The sequence below is a fragment of the Aethalodelphis obliquidens genome, unplaced genomic scaffold (genome assembly GCF_003676395.1).
Source record: "Aethalodelphis obliquidens isolate GAN/ISIS:26980383/991018 unplaced genomic scaffold, ASM367639v1 scaffold101, whole genome shotgun sequence".
Lineage (NCBI taxonomy): Eukaryota > Metazoa > Chordata > Mammalia > Artiodactyla > Delphinidae > Aethalodelphis > Aethalodelphis obliquidens.
The window spans coordinates 1094035-1120757 of NW_020838045.1; the positions used below are offsets into that span (position 1 = coordinate 1094035).

Below are 26723 nucleotides of genomic sequence, written 5' to 3' on the forward strand. Positions count from 1 at the left end.
CTTACTAATGAAATAAACCAAGGAAGACTTCAATAAATGGGGATACATACTGTCTTCATGGATTAGAGGACTCAATATAGTAAAAATGTCAGTTCTCCCCAAATTGATCTATAGGTTTGGTGTGGTTACTATGAAAATCCCAACAAGGATTTTTGTAGATATAGAAAATGTTATGGTAAAATTTATATGGAAAGGCATAGGCTTTTGAATAGCTAAAACAATGAAAAAGAATAAAATGAGAGAAATCTTTCTACCCAATATTAACTCCTACTATATAATTACAGTAATCAAGACAGTGTTGTATTATCAGAGGAACAGAATAGAGGACCCAGAGGCAGTTCACATAATATGCTCAACTGATTTTTTTTTTACAAATATGCAAAAGGAATTTAATGGAGGAAGCATAACCTTTTCAACAAATAGTGCTATAGCAAATGGACATCCCTGGGCAAAACAATAAGAACAACAAAGAATCTTGACCTAAACCTCACACATTACACAAAAATTAACTTAAAAACAGATACTGAAATGTTAAAGGAAAACTATAAAACTTTGAAAAAATAGGAAAAAATCTTTGGAATCTAGGTCTAGATAAGAGTTCTTAGACTGTAGACCAAAACCATGTTCCATAAAAGGAAAGACTGATAAATTGGGTCTCATAAGAATTAAAAACTTTTGCTCTGTGAAATATCCTATTCAGAGGACGAAAAGACAAGCTATCCAATAAAGGACTAATATCTAGCATACTATATATACTATATAAAGACTTGCAAAACTCAACAGCGAAAAGCCAATAGATCCAATCATAAAATGGGCAAAAGATATGAAGTGATGTTTCACTGAGGAAGATATATGGATGGCAAATAGTTACATGGAAAGATGTTCAACCTCATTAACCATTAGGGGAATGCAAATTAAAACCACAATGAGATATCACTACACAACTATCAGAATGGCTAAAATAAAAAATAATGACAACATCAAATGCTGGTCAGGATGTGGAGAAATTAGATCACTCATAGGTTGCTGGTGGGGATGTAAAAATGGTGCAGCCATTCTGGAAAACAGTTTGGCAGTTTCTTATAAAACTAAACATGCAATTACTGTACAACCCAGCCATATATATCCCAGAGCAGTGAAAACTTATGTTTACACAAAAGTTTGTACACTAATTAACTGCTCATAGCAGTTTTATTTGTAATAGCCAAAACTAGAAACAACCCAGATGTCCCTCAAACGGTGAATAGTTAAACAAACTGTGGTAATCCATATCATGGAATACTATTGAGCATGAAAAAGAATGAAATATTGATATGCAAAACAACTGGATGATCTCCAGGGAATTATGCTGATTAACAAAAAGCAATCCCCCTAAATATTACAAACTATATTATTCCATTTATATTACATTCTTGAAATGACAGAATTATAGAAATGAAGATGAGACTGGTGGTTTCAGTTGGCCAGGGACAGGCAGATAGTAGCTATAAAAGTCATCATGAGGGATCCTTGTGGTGATAAAATTATTCTGTATCTTGACTTTATTAATTTCAGTATCCTGTTTCATAGAGTAGTAATGTTCTACAAGTGTTACCATTGGGGAAAACTGGGTAAAGGGGACACAGGATCTCTCTATATTGTTTCTTATAGCTACAGATGAACCTATAATTATCTCAAAATAAAATTTTTAATTTAAAAAATAAGTGCAATTAATGGTTAAAATTTCAGACTCTAGATAGAGACTATCTGGTTCAAATCCTGAGACTACATCCTGTCATCTTGGGTAAATCTATTTATCCTCTCTGTATCTTACTTTCCTCATGCTTAAAATAGGAATAATGGTGGGTGAAATAGGTAAAGGGGATTAAGAAGTACAAACTTCCAGTTGTAAAATAAATAAGTCGTGGGGATGTAATGTACAGCCTAGGGAATATAGGCAATAACATTGTAATATTTTATGTGGTGACAGATGGTAACCAGACTCATAGTGGTGAACATTTTATAATGTATTAAAATATCAAATCACTATGTTGTACACCTGAAACTAATATAATATTGTAAGCTAACTATACTTCAATAAGTAAATAAAATAGGAATAATAAAATTTATCTCATAAGGAGTTACTTACATAGCTTAAATAAATGAATGCTTGTAAAGTACATAGAATGGTGCTTCTCACAGATTTATGCTCAATAAATGTGAATTTTATTTACTACAATTATTATAGTTGTATGTATGTTCATGCTTATGAAAAATTTAAAAGCCTGCATGGGATGGGTACATACCAATTGCAATATAAAGGCTACTTTTGGAGGCAGAAATGGTAAGGGGATAAAAGGTGAAACTTGAGTTGTGCATATTTTATATCCTTAAAAGATAAAGCAGGTAAATACATTTTATCTTTGTCTTATGTTTTATACTGTGCATCTATTTTAAATTATTATATTTGTTTTAGAAGGACATTATATTATGTAATTTAGAAATAACACATTATTTGATGAATTCATTGCATAATTAAGTCTTCAACATTTTCTAGAAATAAGCTATTTTCAGTGCATTCTCTTGATTTTCAATTACTTTATAACTGGGTATACTAAACCTAATTTTACTTTTTATTAATGACAGAAGAAAATATTATGAAAATGATTTATTTTATTGTGCTAGAAGTCAATAATATTCCCTGGCATTATTAAATTTTTCAGAGTTTAAATTACTCTCTGAATTCTCCCAATTGTAATGTTTTTTGACATAGTTGTTGATATCTCTGCTTTCTCCATTCTTGTCAACTGTCACTCTCGGTAGGAGGCTTCTTTTATTTCCCTTTCATCTACACCTATAATGTTCTCATTATCATAGCAAGATATTACGGTTGATAGGAAATGAACAGATCAACAATCCTACTTAATATTTTAGACATCATCCGAAATTAATGACCTCATTACACCTGCATATATCTTTCATTCCCCAACCCCCGAAAAGTGTATCATGGGATCAGTTACACTTATTCTCTCACTTCCTAGAGTTGATGTCACTAACCACCATGTGTGTGACCCTAATCAATATTATTAAAATTTGTTGCAAATCTAAGTTACAGTGTACAGTTTATTAAAATATGTTTTAGTCTTTAATGATTATTTTCTCAGATAATTGGATCAAAACTCAAGCCTTAAATAAATGATAATCTACTCATATTATCCCATATATGATGTGTTAATATATTAGTGATATCATTGATCCATCATTTGATCCAATTCACTCTTATATAAACAATATTTATGGAGTATCTGATATAGGCTAGGTATTATCTACGTACTGAATGTATAGAAATGATTGACATAATCCCTGATATTCAGATGTTTCCTATTTTGGACATTAACAATTATAAACTGTTTTTATTTTATACCTATAATTAAAGAAAAGGGGAATTACAATTATATTTATTATTTGACTTAAAATGCTGGAATTGGTACAACATATCTCATTAAAAATAAGGAAGTAAATTTTAGATAACATATTCTGATTAACCCAGAATACTGTAAAGAAAGGACTATGTAAGAAAAATCTATTTAAGATCAAACTATGCATAATCTGTTGTCTGAGTTACAAGAACCTCTTCTTATGCATAATAAGTAGTAAAAAGAAGCAAGATTTATAAATGTAATAGTTTATCCATGTAAACTTGTAAATCATGTTTGTTGCAGGAAATATTGTTTACTTATATTGTTAAATATTTCTTTTAGAAATGTAAATTGATCACTTAGCACATAAAATAACCCACTGGCCTTGTACTAATTTGATCCACCACTATTTCTATCTAAATTTGTCTAGTCTCTCTCTCTCTCTCTCTCTCTCTCTCTCTCTCTCTCTCTCTCATATAACTCCTTCTGCTAGTCAGAAAACCTCAATCCACTGAGTCTCTTTGTTCCATTTGCAGACTTGCAAACTACAAGTAAATAAAGCATGCAATCAGTAGATTTCTATTCAAAATCAATGTGAAGATTTGTTCTTCCACACTGTCTTCATCAGTTTGGTCTGCTATAACAAAAATATAAATTGGGTGTCTTAAACAACATACATTTATTTCTTACACTCTTGGAAGTCTGAGATCATGGTACCAGTATGGTTGGGTTCTGGTGAGGTTTCAGACTCCTGACTTCTCCTTTTATTCTCACATGGTGGAAAGAGAGCTAGAGAGTTCACTGGGGTCTCTGTTACAAGTACACTAATCCCACTCATGAGAGACCCACTCTCATGACCTAATTACCTCCCAAAGGTCCCACGACCTAATACCATTACCTATGGGGTTAGGATTTCAACATATGAATTTTAGGGAGACACAAGCATTCAGTTCATTGCACACACATAGTAGTAGGAGAAACAGATGCTTAAAGAATTTTATTATGACGTGGTAAGTGCTATGATAGAGGGATTTAAATAGTCCTATAGGTTAACAAAAGGAGTTTATTTCATCGGACCTCCAGGAGTTATAGAAGTTTACCTGGAGGAAATGATTCTTGAGTTAGGTCTCAAAAGTTGATAATGAAGTGGTCAGGAAGAAGATGATAGAAGGGTTTATAAGAAGAGGAAACTTAGGAGAAATGACATAGAGGTATGTAGCTGCTGTGTGTCAAGGTCAAAAAACAGTCCAGTATTTATTTCTATTGTACAAAGTGAGTTCTGAGAAGTAGTGAGAAATAAAACTGGATAGGAAAATAAAAGCTTTCAGGTTACCTAAGACTTTTTACATCATGGCAAATACTTTACTTTCATATTAATGCAGAAGAACCACTGGAGTTTTTTGGTTTTTTTAACATCTTTATTGCATAAAAGTGGAATGGTTAATTTGAATTCTCTGTAAATCACTTAGAAAGTGGAATGGGGAATGGATTTGAAAAGTATCGTGCTAGGAGAAGAAATAATTTTGAGGGCTAAATCCAATCCAGAGTTGATGAAGACCTGACTAGGACAATAGTATTTGAAGATGAAAAGTGGATTTCATTAATATTTGTGCAATGACATTGACAGAACTTGATGATTAGTAAGGAGAGACAGAATAGTTGTATTGGTTATTCAGTGCCACACAACAAATTACCCCCAAACTTAGCAGCTAGAAACAATAACATTTATTATTTCAGTTTCTGTGAGTCAGGAATCTGGAGCAGCTTTACCTACATGGTTCTGGCTTGGGTCTTCTCATGTGGTTGCAGTCATGATGTCAGCTAGTGCTGAAGGATCTGCTTTCAAGATAGCTCACTCACATGGCTGTTGGCAGGAAGCCTGTGCCTTGCTGGCTCATGGCAGGAGGACTAATTTCCTTGCCAATAAATATCTACATAGGGTTGCTTGAGTATCCTCATGAAATGGCAGCTCACTTTCCCTAACAACCAGTTATCCAAGAAAAAGGAAAACGTATAAGCTGCAAACCTTTTTGTGTTTGAAGTCAAGCACAGTCATTTGGGCAATATCCTATTAGTTGCATACGTGCAAGATGACTACACATAGGCATGAATAACCTGAGGCAAGACTCATTGCAGACATGGTGGTCAATAATAGAGCCCACATTTTTGTCTTCAGTGTTCAGTTGGATTATAGTGACATCTACAAGATAAGCAATAGAAGAGGAGCAGAGTTATTGTGGGTGCTTGCTTTGTTTGGTGTGTGTTTCTAGAAAGTTAGAAGGTAATAAATTCACTTTTGGAAATTATCAGCAAGTACCAAATAATATGCTTCTGAGGTACATTAATATGTTAATGATGGAGAAATAGATTTGAGAATCATCAGCATTTAAATGGTACTTTATATTTTAAGATTAGGAAAGTTCATCCAAGTAGAGGATAAAAATGAGATGAAAGGAAACAACATTTTTTAAAAAAAAATGAGAAAGGAATTAGAAGGTCATGAAAGAAATTAAGCAAGATGATCAGAGAGGTAGAAATAATAAAGATTAGCACTGTAGAAATAAAGGAAACAAATAGTTTAAGAAAGTGAATAGTCAGAAGTGTCAAACAAAGCAGAAATATCCAAATCTAAAATTTGTCCATTGGATTTAGCAATATTTTTTGCCACTGATGATGTTGCCAGAGTAATTTCAAGTGTGGGAGCATGGAAGCAGAAAACATATAACAGAGGGTTAAGTACAGGTAAATTAAATAAAACTGTGTTTAAGTATGCACACGTTACGTTCCATTCTGGAAACAGAAATATTTCAGAATATTTAAGACAGAGGGAATTTAATATTGGAAGTGATTACATAGGTGATAGGTGAAAAACCTAATAGGAGATAATGAGGCAACTCAGAGATTAGCAATCTCAAAAGCTGCTGCAGTGCCTTTGCTAAAGGAACGAAGGGAGGAGAAGCCCAGAAACCAGGGGGTCCTCCTGGTGAAAGTTGGATTCAATTCTTGTAAGAACTGAAGCCACAGAGGAGAAGCAGCTGATGCCAAAAATGCCCCATTGGCAGGCAGAGAGAGTGAGAAATACCCATTATACTCCCTCCTTCTGATAGTGCCTCCCATTGGCAGACTACAGGTGAAGTCAGCTGACCCAGGAATCTAGGAGAAATATTTCTCCTGGGGTCAGCCCCAATGATATAAAATGGAAAAAAGGAGAGGAATGTAGTTGAGAACAAACAGAGGAACAACGGACACATTTTTAAAAACCTGCCAGCCTCATAAAGACAAACCAAATTTGAGGTCCCATGTGAGAAACTTTGTAGAACTTTAATGCATAATGAAAAATGAACTTCACTTAAAATGTTTCAAAGACTGAGGCCTATGCTCTAAGTAAAATACCCGTAAATTGAAGAGCTTTTATCTCAGCACTTTTAATGTAGAAAGATTTAGCCTGATCGAAAATAATTGAGCTTGACATTATCTCTCATAATACAGGAAATTATCAAGAATTCCCTGCACAGAATACAATCATGAAATATTCAGAATACATTTTATTTCTAATTAAATATTTCCTTTTTTTGATTCAGTGAGGTTTTTCAGTCTTTAAAGGTATGAAATAGTAATAGAATGAGATGTATTTAGAACCACCACAGCTATGACAGAACAGCAACAGCAAGTAAAATATAATTTTATCACGTTATAGATACTCGTCCATCAAAATGTTAAATATTATTGATCTGGTAAAATATGCAGCAGTATACAACTGTAGTGGGCATTGTTGAAGCTCTCACAACATCCTTTCCTCTCTTTTGAATCCTAACAGAATCTTGATGTAGGTCAAACATTTAGTACTCTCATTCCATGTGCCTCAGAGGAATCTGACCCTACAAATCTCGTTGGTGTGAGAGTCTGATTGGCTTAAGTTAATTAGCACATACTACCTCCTAGAAACTGGACAGAAGTGGGCAAATGAGATAAATGGGTAATGGGGGGGTGATAAAAACGTCTCTTCGAGTGCCGGAACACCAGAGTTCTTTCTTATCCTCTGCAAATTGTTATATGCCGTTGTGGAGCCCAGAACTGCTACAGCTATCTTGCTAGCAGACTAAAGACGGAGAAGGGGGTTGGCTAGTGTCAAGATTATTTCAATAAAATAAAGCAGAAGTTATTGGCATAAGCCAAACCTGAAACCTAACTTACAATTTCACTGCCAGTTATATGGGCAAATAAAATTCTTTATTGTTTAGGTCAGTTTAAGTTGTGTTTTCTTTCACTGGCTGCCAGAAACATCTTAAATCAATATACAAAATGTTGGGTATGTGTGTGTAAATATGCATATATACATATATATAACTAGTTCCTAACCTTACTATATTTATACTTGATTCTTATATATATTCTATTCATATATATATATAATTTTAAACATTTGAAATACTAATAAATATTTTGAAAATCCCCACATAATAATCTATATGCTATATCTATTTATCAGCTCAGGTGACAATTATATCTGACAATATTCTTTTGGAACTTAATCATTTTAACTCAATAAAAGTATTTGCGTTCTTTCATTTCATATTTTAATATCCAAAATCAAATGCTTCTTTACACTTGAATTGACCCTTTCTGCCTCTGTATCAATTCTCCTAACCATATACAAATGAGTCAACTTCTGCTTGCAGAGCCATTAAATAATAAAATTAATAAATTTTAGAATTTAACTTAAAATTCCAGTAGTGTGGTAGATACTGGAAAAGAAGTTTTCAACTATCTTAGAATCATTAACACTTTAAAAAAATATAATGACAGGCACTGAATCCCTCCCATGAAGGAAAACTGTACAATGCATCAATACATACAAAAGCTTGCATACACTATAGTGGATTCTCAGACTGAGTGATATGGCAAGATATGGTTTAAGAAAAAAAAAAATTGTTAATGCACATGATTTATAAAATTTTATTTTTTTTACATCTTTATTGGAGTATAATTGCTTTACAATGTTGTGTTAGTTTCTGCTGTATAACAAAGTGAATCAGCTATACGTATACATATATCCCCATATCTCCTCCCTCTTGCATCTCCCTCCCACCCTCCCAATCCTACCCCTCTAGGTGGTCACAAAGCACCGAGCTGATCTCCCTGTGCTATGTGGCTGTTTCCCACTAGCTATCTATTTTACATTTGGTAGTGTCTATATGTCCATGCTACTCTCTTCGTCCCATCTTACCCTTCCCCCTCCCCATGTCCTCAAGTCCATTCTCTACATCTGCGTCTTTATTCTTGTCCTGCTTCTAGGTTCATCAGAACTATTTATTTTTCTTTTTTTAGATTCCATATATATGTGTTAGCATACAGTATTTGTTTCTCTCTTTCTGACTTACTTCACTCTATATGACACACTCTAGGTCCATCCACCTCACTACAAATAACTCAGTTTCATTCCTTTTATGGCTGAGTAATATTCCATTGTATATATGTGCCACATCTTTATCCATTTGTCTATCAATGGACATTTACGTAGCGTCCATTTCCTGGCTATTGTAAATAGTGCTGCAATAAGCATAGTGGTACATGTCTCTTTTTGAATTATGATTTTCTCAGGGTATATGCCCAGTAGTGGGATTGCTGGGTCATATGGTAGTTCTATTTTTAGTTTTTTAAGAAATCTCCATACTGTCCTCCATAGTGGCTGTATCAATTTACATTCCCACTGACAGTGTAAGAGGATTTCCTTTCCTGCACACCCTCCCAGCATTTATTGTTTGTAGATTTTTTGATGATGGCCATTCTGACCGGTGTGTGGTGATACCTCATTGTAGTTTTGACTTGCATTTCTCTAATACTTACTGATTTTGAGCATCCTTTCATGTGTTTGTTGGCAATCTGTATATCTTCTTTGGAGAAATGTCTATTTAGGTCCTCTGCCCATTTTTGGATTGGCTTGTTTCTTTGATGTTGAGCTGCATGAGCTGCCTGTATATTCTGGACATTAATCCTTTGTCAGTTGCTTCATTTGCAAATATTTTCTCCCATTCTGAGGGTTCTCTTTTCATCTTGTTTATGGTTTCCTTTGCTGTGCAAAAGCTTTTAAATTTCATTAGGTCCCATTTGTTTATTTTTGTTTTTATTTCCATTTCTCTAGGAGGTGGGTCAAAAAGGATCTTGCTGTGATTTATGTCATAGAGTGTTCTGCCTATGTTTTCCTTTAAGAGTTTTATTGTGTATGGCCTTACATTTAGGTCTTTAATCCATTTTGAGTTTATTTTTGTATATGGTATTAGGGAGTGTTCTAATTTCATTCTTTTACATGTAGCTGTCCAGTTTTCCCAGCACCACTTATTGAAGAGGCTGTCTTTTCTGCATTGTATATTCTTGCCTCCTTTATCAAAGATCAGGTGACCATAGGTTTGTGGGTTTATCTCTGGGCTTTCCATCCTGTTCCAGTGATCTATATTTCTATTTTTGTGCCAGTACCAGACCGTCTTGATTACTGTAGCTTTGTAGTATAGTCTGAAGTCAGGGAGCCTGATTCTTCCAGCTCCGTTTTTCTTTCTCAAGATTGCTTTGGCTATTCAGGGTCTTTGTGTTTCCATGCAAATTGTGATATTTTTTGTTCTAGTTCTGTGAAAAACACCATTGTAGTTTGATAGAGATTGCATTGAATCTGTAGATTGCTTTGGGTAGTATAGTCATTTTCACAATGTTGATTCTTCCAATCCAAGAACATGGTATATTTCTCCATCTGTTTATGTCATCTTTCATTTCTTTCATCAGTGTTTTATAGTTTTCTGACTACAAGCCTTTCATCTCCTTAGGCAGGTTTATTCCTAGGTATTTTCTTCTTTTTGTTGCAATGGTAGATGGGAGTGTTTCCTTAATTTCTCTTTCTGATTTTTCGTTGTTGGTGTATAGGAATGCCAGTGATTTCTGTGATTAATTTTGCATCCTGCAACCTTACCAAATTCATTGACTAGTTCTAGTAGTTTTCTGGTGGCATCTTTAGGATTTTCTATGTATAGTATATTGTCATTGGCAAACAGTGACAGTTTTACTTCTTCTTTTCCAATTTGGATTCCTTTTATTTCTTGCTCATCTCTGACTGCTGTGGCTAAAACTTCCAAAACTATGTTGAATAATAGTGCTGAAAGCGGGCAACCTTGTCATGTTCTTGATCTTAGTGGAAATGGTTTCAGTTTTGCACCATTGAGAATGATGTTGGCTGTGGGTTTGTCATATATGGCCTTTGTTATGTTGAGGTAGGTTCCCTCTATGCCTACTTTCTAGAGAGTTTTTATCATAAATGGAGGTTGAATTTTGTCAAAAGCTTTTTCTGCGTCTATTGAGATTATCATATGGTTTTTATCTTTCAGTTTGTTAATATGGTGTATCACGTTGATTGATTTGCGTATATTGAAGAATCCTTGCATTCCTGGGATAAACTGCACTTGATCATGGTGTATGATCCTTTTAATGTGCTGTTGGATTCTGTTTGCTCGTATTTTGTTGAGGATTTTTGCATCTATATTCATCAGTGATATTGGCCTGTAGTTTTCTTTCTTTGGGACATCTTTGTCTGGTTTTGGTATCAGGGTGATGGTAGCCTCGTAGAATGAGTTTGGGAGTGTTCCTCCCTCTGCTATATTTTGGATGAGTTTGAGAAGGATAGGTGTAAGCTCCTCTCTAAATGTGTGAGAGAATTCGCCTGTGAAGCCATCTGGTCCTGGGCTTTTGTTTGCTGGAAGATTTTTAATCACAGTCTCAAGTTCAGTGCTTGTGATTGGTCTGTTTATATTTTCTATTTCTTCCTGGTTCAGTCTCAGAAGGTTGTGCCTTTCTAAGCGTTTGTCCATTTCTTCCAGGTTGTCCATTTTATTGGCATATAGTTGCTTATAGTAATCTCTCATATTCCTTTGTATTTCTACAATGTCAGTTGTTACTTCTCCTTTTTCATTTCTAATTCTGTTGATTTGAGTCTTCTCCCATTTTTCTTGATGAGTCTGGCTAATAGTTTATCACTGTTCTTTATCTTCTCAAAGAAGCAGCTTTTAGTTTTATTGATCTTTGCTATGGTTTCCTTCATTTCTTTTTCATTTATTTCTGATCTGATCTTTGTGATTTTGTTCCTTCTGCTAACTTTGGGGGTTTTTTGTTCTTCTTTCTCTAATTGCTTTAGGTGTAAGGTTAGGTTGTTTATTTGAGAATTCTCTTGTGTCCTGAGGTAGGATTGTATTGCTATAAACTTCCCTGTTAGAACTGCTTTTACTGAATCCCATGGGTTTTGGGTGATCGTGTTTTCATTGGTTTCTAGGTATTTTTTTATTTCCTCTCTGAGTTCTTCAGTGATCTCTTAGATATTTAGCAGCACATTGTTTATCCTCCATGTGTTTGTATTTTTTACAGTTTTTTCCCTGTAATTGATATCTAGTCTCATAGCATTGTGGTTGGAAAAGATACTTGATACAATTTCAATTTTCTTAAATTTACCAAGGCCTGATTTGTGTCCCAGGATATGATCTATCCTGGAGAATGTTCCATAAGCATTTGAGAAGAAAGTGTATTCTGTTGTTTTTGGATGGAATGTCCTATAAATATCAATTAAGTCTATCTTGTTTAATGTGTCATTTAAAGCTTATGTTTCCTTATTTATTTTCGTTTTGGATGATCTGTCCATTGGTGAAAGTGGGGTGTTAAAGTCCCCTACTCTGATTGTGTTACTGTCGATTTCCCCTTTTATGGCTGTTAGCATTTGCCTTATGTATTGAGGTGCTCCTATGTTGGGTGCATAAATATTTACAATTGTTATATCTTCTTCTTGGATTGATCCCTTGATCGTTATGTAGTATCCTCCTTTGTCTCTTGTAATAGTCTTTATTTTAACGTCTATTTTGTCTGATATGATAATTGCTACTCCAGCTTTCTTTTGATTTCCATTTGCATGGAATATCTTTTTCCATCCCCTCATTTTCAGTCTGTATGTTTCCCTAGGTCTGAAATGCGTTTCTTGTAGACAGCATATGTACAGGTCTTGTTTTTGTATACATTCAGCCAGTCAATGTCTTTCGGTTGGAGCATTTAATCCACTTACATTTAAGGTAATTATCAATATGTATGTTCCTATTACCACTTTCTTAACTGTTTTGGGTTTGTTATTGTAGGTCTTTTCCTTCTCTTGTGGCTTCTACCTGAGAAGTTCCTTTAGCATTTGTTGTAGAGCTGGTTTGGTAGTGCTGAATTCTCTTAACTTTTGCTTGTCTGTAAAGGTGTTAATTTCTCCATCAAATCTGAATGAGATCCTTGCTGGGTAGAGTAATCTTGGTTGTAGGTTTTTCCCTTTCATCACTTTAAATATGTCCTGCCACTCCCTTCTGGCTGCAGAGTTTCTGCTGAAAGATCAGCTGTTAACCTTATGTGCATTCTCTTGTGTGTTATTTGTTGCTTTTCCCTTGCTGCTCTGAATATTTTTTCTTTGTATTTAGTTTTAGAAAGTTTAATTAACATGTGTGTTGGCGTGTTTCTCCTTGTATTTATCCTGTATGGGACTCTCTGTGTTTCCTGGACTTGATTGACTATTTCCTTTCCCATGTTAGGGGAGTTTTCAACTATAATTTCTTCAAATATTTTCCCAGACCCTTTTTTTCTCTTCTTCTTCTGGGACCCCTATAATTTGAATGTTGGTATGTTCAATGTTGTCCCAGATGTCTCTGAGACTGTCCTCAATTCTTTTCATTCTTTTTGCTTTATTCTGCTCTGCTGTAGTTATTTCCACTATTTTATCTTCCAAGTCACTTATCCGTTCTTCTGGCTCATTTATTCTGCTATTGATTCCTTCTAGAGAATTTTTAATTTCATTTATTGTGCTGTCCATCATTGTTTGATTGCTCTTTAGTTCTTCTAGGTCCTTTTTAAAAGTTTCTTGAATTTTCTCCATTCTATTTCCAAGATTTTGGATCATCTTTACTGTCATTACTATGAATTATTTTTCAGGTAGACTGCCTATTTCCTCTTCATTTGTTTGGTCTGGTGGGTTTTTACCTTGCTCTTCAATCTGCTGCATATTCCTCTGTCTCCTCATTTTGCTTAACTTACTGTGTTTAGGGTCTCCTTTTCACAGTCTACTGGTTCATAGTTCCCATTGTTTTTAGTGTCTGCCCCCAGTGGGTAAAGTTGGTTCAGGAACTTGTGTAGGCTTCCTGTTGGATGGGACCAGTGCCTATGTTCTGGTGGGTAGGGCTGGATCTTGTCTTTCTGCTGGGCAGGGCCCACCAGAAAGACAGTGGTGTGTTTTGGAGTGTCTGTGAACTTAGTATGATTTTAGGCATCCCGTCTGCCAATGGGTGGGGTTGTGTTCTTGTCTTGTGAGTTGATTGGCATGGGGTGTCTAGCACTAGAGCTTGCTGGCTGTTGAGTGGAGCTGGGTCTTAGCCTTGAGATGGAGATCTTGGGAGAGCTCTTGCCTATTGGTATTACATGGGGTCAGGAGGTCTCTGGTGGTCCAATGTCCTGAACTCGGCTCTCCCACATCAGAGGCTCAGGCCTGACACCAGCCCGGAGCACTAAGACCCTCTCAGCCACATGGCTCAGAAGAAGAGGTAGAAAAAAAGAAAGAAAATAAATTTTAAAAAATAAAAATATAAAATAAAGTAAAATAATTAAAATTTAAAAATCATTAAAATAAAAAAAACTTCTTTAAGTAATAAAAATAAAAGAGAGCAACCAAACCAATAAACAAATCCACCAAAGATATCAAGTACTAAAATCTATACTATGGTAAACATAAAAATCAGAAACAGGTCAGTCACAGATAGCAAACCCCAAGTCTACAGTTGCTCCCAAAGTCCACTTCCTGAATTTTGGGATGATTCGTTGTCTATTCAGGTATTCCACAGATGCAGGGTACATCAAGTTGACTGTGGGGATTTAATCCACTGCTCCTGAGGCTGCATGGAGAAATTTCCCTTTCTCTTCTTTTTCTGCACAGCTCCTGTGGTTCTGCTTTGGTTTTGGCCCTGCCTCTGTGTGTAGGTCTCCTGAGGGCGTCTATTCCCTACCCAGACAGGAGGGGGTTAAAGTAGCCGCTGATTAGGGGGCGCTGGCTCACTCAGGCCACGGAGAAGGAGGGGTGCGGATGCGGGGTGAGCCTGCGGCGGCAGAGGCCAGCTTAATGCTGCAACAGCCTGGGGAGTGCCATGTGTTCTCCCGGAGACGTTGTCCCTGGATCACGGGACCTGGCAGTGGTGGGCTGCACAGGCTCCCAGGAGAGGAGGTGTAGATAGTGACCTGTGCTTGCACACAGGCTTCTTGGTGGCAGCAGCAGCAGCCTTAGCATTTCATGCCTGCCTCTGGTGTCCAACGCTGATAGCCGCGACTCGCACCCATCTCTGAAGCTCTTTTAGGCGGTGCTCTGAATCCCCTCGCCTCGCGCACCCTGAAACAATGGTCTCTTGCCTCTTCGGCAGCTCCAAACTTTTCCCGGACTCCCTCCCGGCTAGCTGTGGTGCACTAGCCCCCTTCAGGCTGTGTTCATGCAGCCAACCCCAGTCCTCTCCCTGGGATCTGACCTCCGAAGCCCGAGCCTCAGCTCCCAGCCCCCGCCCGTCCCGGCGGGTGAGCAGACAAGCCTCTCGGGCTGGTGAGTGCTGGTCGGCACGGATCCTCTGTGTGGGAATCTCTCTGCTTTGCCCTCTCTGCACCCTGTTGCTGCGCTCTCCTCCATGGCTTCAAAGCTTCCCACCCACCCAACCCCCGTTTCCGCCAGTGAAGGGGCTTCCTAGTGTGTGGAAACTTTTCCTCCTTCACAGCTCCCTCTCAGAGGCACAGATCCCATTCTTATTCTTTTGTCTCTGTTTTTCCTTTTTTCTTTTGCCCTACCCAGGTACGTGGGGAGTTTCTTGCCTTTTGGGAGGTCTGAGGTCTTCTGCCAGCATTCAGTAGGTATTCTTTAGGAGTTGTTCCACACATAGATGTATTTTTGATGTATTTGTGCAGAGAAAGGTGATCTCCACGTCTTACTCCTCCACCATCTTGAAGCACCCCCCTCCCCAATTTTAAAGGGTCTAACAGATATCCTTATTCTTTAGTGAGGGAGAATCTGTTTTCAAGTTCTTGGTTTGAAGAAATGTACACATAAAGTATACACATAAAATGGTATATTATTCAAGTTTAAAAAGGAAGGAAATCCTGCCATTTGTGACAACATGGATGGATCTGGAGGACATTATGCTAAGTTAAATAAGCCAGACATAGAAGAACAAATACTACACGATACTACTTATAAGAGCAATCTAAAATAGTCAAACTCATAGAAGCAGAGAAAAGAATGATGTTTGCCAGGGCCTGGAGGGAGAAGGAAACTGGGAGATATTAGAGGGCACAAAGTTTTGTTTATGTAAGATGAATAAGACCTAGAGATCTACTGTACAGCATAGTTAATAATGCTGTATTGTATACTTATAAGTGTGTTAAGAGGGTAAATCTTATATTAAGCATTTTATCACAAAATAATAATTATTATAAATAAAAAGGCAGTAGGAAACTTTTGGAGGTCATGGATAGCTTTATGGCATAAATCATGGTGATGGTTTCATTGATATATTCTTACCTCTACATTCATCAAGTTGTATACATTAAAAGTGCACAGTTTTTTGTATGTCAGTCATACCACAATAAAGTGCTTTAAAAAATTCCAGTTCTTGGTTTGAAAATTGGGTTGGAGAAATGAAATATTGGATCAGAGATGAATATAAGCTCATTTATTCTGTCATTGATCACGTGACTTGAATATGTTTTGTTACTGGTCTTAATACAGGATTTATTTTTGGGACTTCCCTGGCAGTCCAGTGGTTAAGACTGTGTTTGCACTGTAGGGGATGTGGGTTCAAACTCTGGTCCGGGAAGTACGATCCCGCATGCCACACGGAGTGGCCAAAAAAATAAATATAAAAATAAATATATATATATATATATATATATATATACTGGATTTATTAATTTTTGTTTATTTGAGGTTAGAACTTTTCAAAGATTTTTATCTTGTATATTTTAATATGTGATTTATGTAAAAGAATATGTACTTAGATACCCAGAAGGAGAGGAGAATTAATTTCTATTCATCATATGTACAATAAGTAGTTTGGGTTACTTTTCGAAATACAGTATCATATATTTGTTCATTTGTTTGATAATAAACCAGCACATGGTATTCAACTGCCTCTTTAGAGGGCATGGAAAAGGGAGAATTTTAGTTATTCCTGGGAAAGGCTGTATGAATAAAGATGTCAGTATTTTTTAGCACATGGGAACATTTAAAGGTGAATATCTGCTTTAAAGAGGCACACATCAATTTTGCTATACATATTAAATTCCTATAGTATTCCTGTTTATAATATAGTTATTTAAACATATGCATCATATTGTCCATTCAAGGATAGAGCAAGATTAATCTCTAACTTTTAATAATATCCAAGTCATGAAGATAAATCTAAAAGCATAAATTTTCTACATTTCCATGTTATATGAAAAAAAATAATTCTTATTTATAAAAAAGGGATTAAATGTCAGATGAGAGTTTAAGTCTGTAATTTTATTCTTGAAGGAATCACTGGAATGCTAAGAAGATTTGGTTTGAAAGAGCTTAGTAACTGTGTTTCCATGGACCTCCATTTTCAAAGGCTATTTTTCACAAAGTTGAGCTATTGATACTGTTTTACCATCTGATACTTTTTTGACATTCATGTAGCAATATTTCAAATGGGAAATTATATCTTGAGAGGATAGATAGCTAAAAAAAGAGTATGCAATCCTCTTCTCTTCTTTTCACAATAATCACAGCTTGGCCTTTGATCTGACTTGAGACTATCCTTCTCTACAGCACAGTGGGAGGCGGCTTATTCTGCTGGAATTAAGTGGGGCAAGATGCCATGTGATAATAATAACTGCTTCTATCTCTCCTAATGTGAAGTTTTAAGATACCAACTATTTGGTAAAGACAGATGTGTAATACATTTTCTGGATTTTTATCTCCTTTTTTTTCCTGCCAGTTAACATATTATTTTTTCTTTAAAAGCTCTAAAAGTTTCATGTCAGTGAACAGGAACAGAATATTTTACAGAAAAATTTAAAAGAGTTTTTTTTTGTAAAGATGCACCCCTACTGATGAAGTGTTTGTGCTGGGAATGATAAGGGTAGTTTCCCTATTGTTCACACAGCAGGCTGTCATCTTTTTCTTCTTAATAGGGAAAGGTCTTATCCTCAGCATTGCTGCATGAGTTTTTCAGTTACTTGGCAACAATAATAATAAAAAAAAACCACAAGCAGTAAAGGACCTATCATCAACATCATGACAAATAGTAGTTCCTCAGCTGGTTTTAATGGCCATATGGAGACATTAAATTTCTTGCCTTCAAGAATTAAGCCCAGTGCATAAGATCAGATTGAGCTCTGGTATGTGCAGCAATGTAAAACATTTTAGCCATTGTATGTGAATTAGTATGTGGAAAAAAGTGAATAAACATGAGGCATTCACCTGAATAAACAAAGTACCCCTGGAATGCACAAGACAAACAGATTTTTCTAATTTAAATATCTGGATGCATATTTTTGGCACATCCTTATGATCACGGCCAGCTGATATGGATATTATGAGGTCATCTACTGTGTGTATGATGATGTCTGTTGGTAAAGCATTAATCAATAGAAATAAATACTTGGTTAAGAAATGCTGCCATTAATAAATGAATATTTAAAACCAATCAGGATGTGGGAGAAACCCAACATGAGATACAAACACTAACAAATGAAACTACTGGTAATAAAAATCAATAACATAACTATACTGAAGGTAAGGGGGAAAGAACTAACCCAAATAACCTTAGAAAACAATAACTTGACTGGATGCTAAAAGGATAAAAATGAAAAGAACTGTGCACAAATGTTATGTAGTCAGTAAATATGTTTCTCATAGAGGCATTGATAAGACATTCTGAAACTAATTTATGTGAATACTAGAATTGAACAAATAAGTAAATAAGTTGTTAACAATAAAACTAAGATTTCTTACAATTGGAGAAAGAAATTACAATTAAATAAACTGGGGAGATTAAAAAGATTCCTATGGTGTTAAATTGGAATCTGAGGTATTAGTATAAACTCATTACAGACACACACATACACACACACACACAGATATAAAAATAGATATGTGTGTATACATGGATTAATACACAAATATTTCCCAGTCCTGGCTGCTGAGAGAGCCTAGAAACAATGAGATTCCAGTAGTAATCAGCATACCTAGAGACAAGATCTTGGTTTCTTAAGCATCATTCTTCTATAAAAGGAACCAAGGATCCTTGGAAAGGTGGTTCTTTCAGGGCTGAGATGGAAAAAATCAAAATGAGCTTGGAACATCTTGTAGAACCAGAAAAAAAAAAGAATATTCTCAAAAGATACAGGGAAGAGAGCATTGTTGAAAGAAGACAACATTAGGAGAAGGACCTCTTAATGGCCAAAGCTTTGAGCAACAAAATAAATAATGCTAATATTGGATTATAACCCAAAGAATAAAAAAAATTCCTGAGTCCATAACAATATAAATAATTAAATATGTAGATGGAAGAGACACGACAGCTCCTCCTCATAGTGGAATTGCAATTAATAAGTATTTAAAAAAGGGAAATGGAAGCCACTATTAGGCATATATCACAGTGGTGATTACTGCATACTTAATCTACTAATGGGTGATACAATCAGTGCATCTGAGGAGAGAACATATTTGCACTGTCTCAAATTATCTCCCTGCAAGATCTTTGTTGACTACAGGAGAAATCATAGTAACTTTACAGTGGAAATGCCCAGCAGAGATCATTTTGACCAGGTGATCAAGGTCATTGTTGCCAGTAGTAAGATGCATTGAAATCCGGAACCCTGTGATATTGGTGCACTGTTGAAAGAAATGGCACCATTTCTGTGGTTCTCCTTTTTTTAAAAAAATAAATTATTTTATTTTTGGCTGCGTTGGGTCTTCGTTGCTGCACGCGGACTTCTCCCTAGTTGCAGGGAGCGGGGGCTACTCTTTGTTGCGGTGCATGGACTTCTCATTGCGGTGGCTTCTCTTGTTGCAGAGCACGGGCTCTAGGCACACGGGCTTCAGTAGTTGTGGATCGTGGGCTCTAGAGCGCAGGCCCAGTAGTGGCACGCAGGTTTAACTTCTCCGTGGCATGTGGGATCTTCCTGGACCAGGGCTCGAACCCGTGTCCCCTGCATTGGCAGGCGGATTCTTAACCACTGTGCCACCAAGGAAGACCCTTTGTGGTTCTCTTTTCAAGGAACTATGACCTCAGTCCAGTAACGAGAAGATACCAGATAGGCCTAAAGTGGTGGACATTCAGCAAAATAACTGATCAATACTCTTCAGGGCTGACGGTGTATTGAAAAAGCAGGAAAGACTGAGGAACTATTGTAGATTGTAGGAGTCCGGGGAGAAATAACAACTAAACGCAATGTGGGACACTGATTAGGATCTTTAGAAAGGATAATAGTGGAAAAAATTATGAAGTTTAAATGAGGTAGTTAGTTTGGTTAATGCTACTAAGACAAAAATAATTACCTTGTTCTAGTATTCGTATGATGGTTACCTAAGATGTTAACATTGGACAAGGCTGGATGAGGGATAAACTCTGCACTATTTTTGCAACTTTTCTATAAGTCTAAAAGTAGTTTCAAATAAAACGTTTTTAAAAATTGCCATTATACCCCCGCCGCCCCAGTGCCGGCCCTTCCCAGGGAACGACGCCGGTGAGCGCCCGCGGCCGCCGCCTCCAGGCCCGGGGTCGCCCTGGAGCCCGCGCTGGCCTGAAGCACCGCCGCCGTACGACGTGCTTGGGGACGCGGCCCTGCAGCGCCTGCGCGACCGGCAGTGGCTAGAGGCGGTGTTCGGAACCCCGCGGCGGGCCGGCTGCCCGGTGCCTCCGCGCGCGCCCGCCGGCCCCAACCTGGGCGAGGTGCGGGCCCGGTTGCGCGGGTCCCTGCGCCTGGTGCGGCGGCTGCGCGGCCTGGGCCATGCGCTGCGCGAGGCCGAGGCTGACGGCGTGGCCTGGGCACAGCTGCATGCGGAGGCACAGCCGCTGCGCGCCGAGCTGGCCGAGCGACTTCAGCTCCTGACCCAGGCAGCCTATGTGGGCGAGGCGCGGCGCAGGCTGGAGAGGGTCCGGAGCCGCCGGCTGCGGCTTCGCGAGAGGGCCCGGGAACGCGAGGCCGAGCTGGAGGCGGAGGCCACGCGGGCAGCGGAGCGCGAGCAGGAGATTGACCGCTGGAGGGTCAAGTGCGTGCAGGAGGTGGAGGAGAAGAAGCGGGAGCAGGAACTTAAAGCTGCTGCTGCTGCTGGTGTCCTATCTGAAGTGAGGAAAAAACAAGCAGACACCAAAAGAATGGTGGACATTCTTCGGGCCTTGGAGAAATTGAGGAAACTCAGGAAAGAGGCTGCAGCAAGGAAAGGAGTCTGTCCTCCAGCCTCAGCAGATGAGACCTTTGAGCATCACCTTCAGCGACTGAGAAAACTCATTAAAAAACGCTCTGAATTATATGAAGCTGAAGAGAGAGCCCTCAGAGTTATGTTGGAAGGAGAACAAGAGGAAGAGAGGAAAAGAGAATTAGAGAAGAAACAGGAAAGAAAAAGAGAAATTTTTACTACAGAAGCGTGAAATTGAGTCCAAGTTATTTGGGGATCCAGATGAGTTCCCACTTGCTCACCTCTTGCAGCCTTTCCGGCAGTATTACCTCCAGGCTAAGCACTCGCTGCCAGCGCTCATCCCGATAAGACATGATTGGGATCAGTACCTGGTGCGATCTGATCATCCCAAAGGCAACTCCGTTCCCCAAGGATGGGTTCTTCCCCCGCTCCCCAGCAACGACATCTGGGCAACCGCCATTAAGCTGCATTAGTAAAGATGCTCCAGGAGTGTCGTCCAGCCAAGGCTCTTTCCAGCTCTAAGTATTAGTGACCCTGCCATCTTCTTGTACTGTAGTATAAATCACAACCTCTAAACTCCATGTGGCATTGCCCTACCCAGAAGTTACGTTTCCCTTCTGTCCTCTGTCCTGGCCCAGGTGCCTCTTGAATCAGGAGATTAATATGGTTCCTCAGGAAAGGACCTAGGTGAACTGAGGTTTTTACGACAGGCAGTGGCCTTGGTTCATGAAATTCGCCTCTGTTTTGAGGGGCTTGGTCCAGATGGATTTATAAGTTTACTCTTATCTTTCTTGTGTGGTGATGGATAAGTATACGCTATACACTCATACCATCGACACAGGTGTGCACTGGGTAGATTTAGCAGTCCCTCCCCTAGTACTCCTTGTTAAGGCAAGCTTGATGCAAAACCTCCTTACCTTTCTTACCCAGAGAGCCTCCTAACTTTCAGGAAGAAAGGTCAGAAATGCTTTATCTTCAGTTGTGTGAATCCCACTTTTGGTGCAGCTGGAGAGGCTGGGTTGCCAGCAAAGCTGGTGGCGTTGTCTGATAGTCAAGTGGAGAACTTGGAAAGCCTGAAGAGTACCTGTACCCAAACTGGATTGTGTTTTAATGGATGATGGCTGCATTTTCCCCATATTAGAAGGATCCTAATGAAAGCACCTGCTTTTTAAGTTCCTAGAGGTCTGCTTGTTCAGAATCCGCAAGGATAAAAATTAATTTCCTTATGGGAGTAGGACCTTGATTAACCTCACTCAGTCACATTGTGGGAGCTGGTATAGTGGAAATTGTGGAATTTTCTTAGGAACTCAAGCTTCCAAAAATATACATGTAGTTTAAGCTGGAGGAAAAGCAGATAAAAATAATAAAATTTATTTTTTTATACTCATTTAAAAAAATTGCCATTATAAAAAATTCAGGAGGACTTCCACGTTAGTTGCTGTAAACAACTTTCAAAATAGGCAGAATATATGAAGTGACTGGAAAACAGTCAGCACAAGATTATGATCCCAAAAAGTAGGAAAACAGATGAGGTAGGCTCCCCAAATGACCCTGTATTTCTGCTTAGAGGCAATGTCTAGACTGTAGTGCAAGGAGGATAAGCCACAACAGAGCGTGGTGGACTCATTGAACTGAGGATACAGTAAGTAGAGTTTGGGAATAGTAAAGCTGCTGAAATTTGCAGAGCAAGTTGGTGGAGAGAAGAGAGCTGGGTGGAGTTAATGCTCCAGAAATCTGTAGAAGGTCCCCTTGGGTCTTTCACTGAACATTAAGCTGCTCACGTAAAGGGCAGGACTCCATGGGACTGGGCAAAGGGCAACTACCAGGGGAGTTAAAAAAAATACTGGAGAGCAGTGAGCTGAACAACTATTGGAAGACAAACATGGCTGGGAGACTTTTAAATATTGAACAGCCAGAGGGGAGCATCCTCTTTGAACACCCCAAGTAATTTGGTACAGTTTCAGACAAGTCTAAGCTGTAGGAATAGGATGAATGTAGTCCAAAAATAATGGCTACCATAACAGCATCCTAACTGCCTTCAAATCACAGATTGGATTTCTGGGGAAGGCTTAAGTTGGAATAAGAGGCCCTAAGTCTAAAATGTTTATAGCTGCTATAGACCAGTTAGATAACAGGTTGTGTCGTGAAATTCTGGCCTCTCTGGACTTCATATTCCCTCTCATGGACTCTGGTCACTGCTCTCTCCCCGGTTCTTTCTAATGTTCCTCACTGGCTGGGGGTGTTCTGTCTGAACCCTTTCACTGACACCTGGTCGGTCTGATCAAATTCTTCTTTCTCAAAGTAAAGAGAAAAATCTTATTGACATTTCAGAATTTTAAAGCATGCCCAGAGGAATTCTGATACTCAAAGCATCACTGAAGAAATCCCACTTTCTATGGATGAGGGCTTAAGTTAATTTTCTGCTCAACCTACTTAGAAAACCTGGAAATTAAAATAACAGTGAGACAATATGTTTTCACCTAAAAGTTTGGCCAAAATTTAAAAGGTTGATACAATAAAATGCCTGTGAGAGTGCAAATTACATATGTTAATATGTGAGAATATGAATCAGTACAGCTTTATTTGAACAGAGTATCAGCAATATTCATAAAAATTTACAATCATCACATTCTTTCCAATTCAATCCAGTTTGCACTTTGCTATGTATTTCCTATAAGAAAACATACATATTTGCCCAAGAATTCATGCTCAGTAATGTTGATACAAGTTCTATTAATCATAGCAACAAATGGGAAATAATTTATGTGTCCATCAGGAGGAGAATGTTTAAATTAATTATGGCACATACACACTTCAGAATACTTAGGAGCAGTTAAAAGAGTGAGATGAATCTATATGTGCTCTCAGGGAAAGACCCTGCATTCGTTTTAGTAAGTGACAAGGGCAGGAGACGGGACAATATGTACACTGTTATCCATGTATATTAAGAAACTCACAATGTATTTTTATAACACATCTATGTAAGGAAAAGTCTAGAATCAATTTTAAAATAACACAAAATTTTAATTGTGGTTGCTTCTGAGGAGAGGGATGAATTCTAGAGGAATGTGATAGGGAAGGGGAATTGTGAGTTATCCATACTATTAGAATCTGGGGGCAGTAAGAGCATTTGTACTATTACTTAAAACCAAAATTTTCCTCAGGGGCAAACATAGAGACAAGAGGCAGTGGAAGAATGTTGACTTTTTCTTTTCTTATCAAGGATGGCACATCTGCCACAGAACCATTTTCCACCTCCTAGAAGTACACCTAAGTTTTTAGGAGTTCTGTCTATGTAGATGATCTTTTCTTATCTACTTCTTATGGAGGAGGCTTTGGTTTTGACCAAAAAGGTAAACTCAACCATTGGTATGTGGTCAGTGGCCAATCTCAAATAATTCAGCCCATTAAAATTCTACTGCAAATGCCAGGGTGGTTTCCAAAACCTCCTCTCTAACTTCAGGTTTATTACCCTAACAACCAGTAGATTCTGTGCCAAATCAGAGTCTCGTCACCAGCAGGTTTGCAAACACTGAGAATGTGGTGGAGGCACCCAGTGGGGATGAGGAGGTGTGTAAACGTCACTGTCTGAAGTGAACAGATACATGGAAAGGACAGCTGCTGTCCCAGGGGTCCACGGTGACGAACGGGATCTGCGGGGAGTCGGGATGCTCCGAGTCAGGGGAGGGCAGGGCATATGGGCTGTCCGTTCCTCTGGGAACTGAGTGCAGCCTCCAGAGGAAGATGCAGAGAAGAGCTGGCCAGCAGGTCAGCTTCCAGTCTGGACACGAGGGCACACTGGGGAAGACCCAGGGGCAGGGCGCTGTGATGCCGCAAAGTGCTGGGACTGGACCCCCGTGCCGGGACCGGGGCAATCAGCTCTCAGGGAAGCCTGGGGCGAGGGGCAGGAGGATCCTAGGTAAACGAAGCCCACAGACAATCCCCAAATGGTGTCTGATTCTCATGTTCACCTTCCTTCTCTGGGCCTGCTTTTAATATTTTGGCTACAAGTTCCTCTTTCTTATTGCCTGAGAGACATCATGGAGCAGTGAGAAGAGAAATGAATTAAGAGACAGAAGGGCTGCCTCAGGCTGGGAGGAGTGGAACAGTATGGGCTCTGGAGGAATTTCGACCAGGGCTTTAGTTTTGCCCTGTCACTAGCTATGTGAACTCAGCACATTACCAAATTCTGTGAGCCTTGGATTCTTCCTCAATGAAGTTTGTTTGATAAGCTCTGTCTTCTAGGACTGTTGGAATGTGTATAATGTATGCAAAACACCTGGCACAGTGACTGGTGTGCATTGAAACTTTAAAGAGTGGCAATTTTTGCCATGATTTTTTGACCCAGATAATACCAACCCTCCTGCCGAGAAGTTTTGTTTTGTTTTGCTGTTGTTTTAAACCAGGAGATATCTGAGAATATGCAGTGCTATAGGACACTGAACATCAAGTCAGCCAAAAATTCTGCTTAACAAGAAAATATACCTCAGTAAGTCATGCCCCTTAGAGGATGTATTATTTAATTTGGATGTTGGGGAATCCTCCCCATCTGGATGCAACTCAAAGCTAAATGTGTGTCAAGAACCAACTCCTTCTCTCCCTCCCAGCTGCCCTTGGATCCAAATCACCCCTATTTTCATTCATTTAACTCCTACCAAAATCAAGCCCTCCCATAGGGGTCGCCAAATTTTACTCACATTAACCCAGTTAAAATACCCTACTAATGGAGCAGGCTCTGTTTCTCCCAGTCCAGGTTAAAGAGTAGGATATGGGCACAGTGGCTTCTTGGCATCCCACCTCAAGGAAGTATCACCCTTATTTATCAGAATCTCCTTGGTGATGATGTGGATAAAACACCTAGTTTGTGCACTGGGACAAGAGCACAGGGTACCTTCCACTCCCTCCCCGCGTGGAGATTTCTCTCTGGTTAATCCATGATCCCAAAATAACCGCTAAAAGCAGTTCTCCATCGGAGGCTCAGTTTTTCAACTCTGAGACACACCACGCAAGGGTCTGGCCCTTGCTCACCACCCTCACACACCCTCCTCTGACCCACCACCCATCTTAACTGAAAATTACCTCTCACTGAAGGACTTGAGGTTTTTCCAAGGCTCCAAGTTGTCTTGCCTCAGGACATTTATACTTAAGTGCTCTCATCTGGCCCTCCCCCTCCCCCTCATCCTTTTTTTTTGCTTGTCTTTTTTGTCTTAGAGGGCATCTCACCATCTTCCTTATATGTTAGCTGCTGCTAGACTCTAATTCAATGGGAAAAGGCTCAGTCTTCTTTTTCTTACCACCCCCCATACTACCATGGAGCCTTCCAAAGACCAGATGCTCAACTAATGTTTGAGGGGAAAAAAAGTGAACAATTTATTATGATTTTATTTCTCCTATATTATTGAATAAACGAAGCAAGTTCAGGTGTATAACTTTTATTTTACAGAACAGCAAAATACAAGGAATAAGGGAAACCGAGAATTGATCATCTTTTACATTTTTCTCTATTTTTTGATCCCAACTATTTTACTGCTAATTTCTTTCACATTTCTAAGGAAATGCCTATTACAATGCTATCTTTTCTTGTTCCAGGTCACTAAAAAAGATGGAACGTTACCCTATTTGTTTAATAAAATGGCAAAACTATTACTCTTAAACTTCATAAACAGCATTAAGTATGTAACCAATATCATTCATATACTTAGATTCTGAAGCTAATTAAACTTTTTTAAAGAAGAAGCAACATTTGAAAACCTTCAACAACAAAACATAAATCTGTAAGTTATTCTAATATGCTATTCACTGTGATCCCTCCAACACCACCTCAGCCCCTACACTACTGCAGGAAGGTGCTTCAGATTTCA

The 26723-nt window shown here is 38.4% G+C and overlaps 1 pseudogene; it reads left to right on the forward strand.

Moving 5' to 3' along the window:
* The window catches only part of LOC113614660 (programmed cell death protein 7 pseudogene), a 66660-nt pseudogene extending 45231 nt beyond the window's left edge, over positions 1-21429 (forward strand).
* The last annotated feature ends 5294 nt before the right edge of the window (positions 21430-26723 follow it).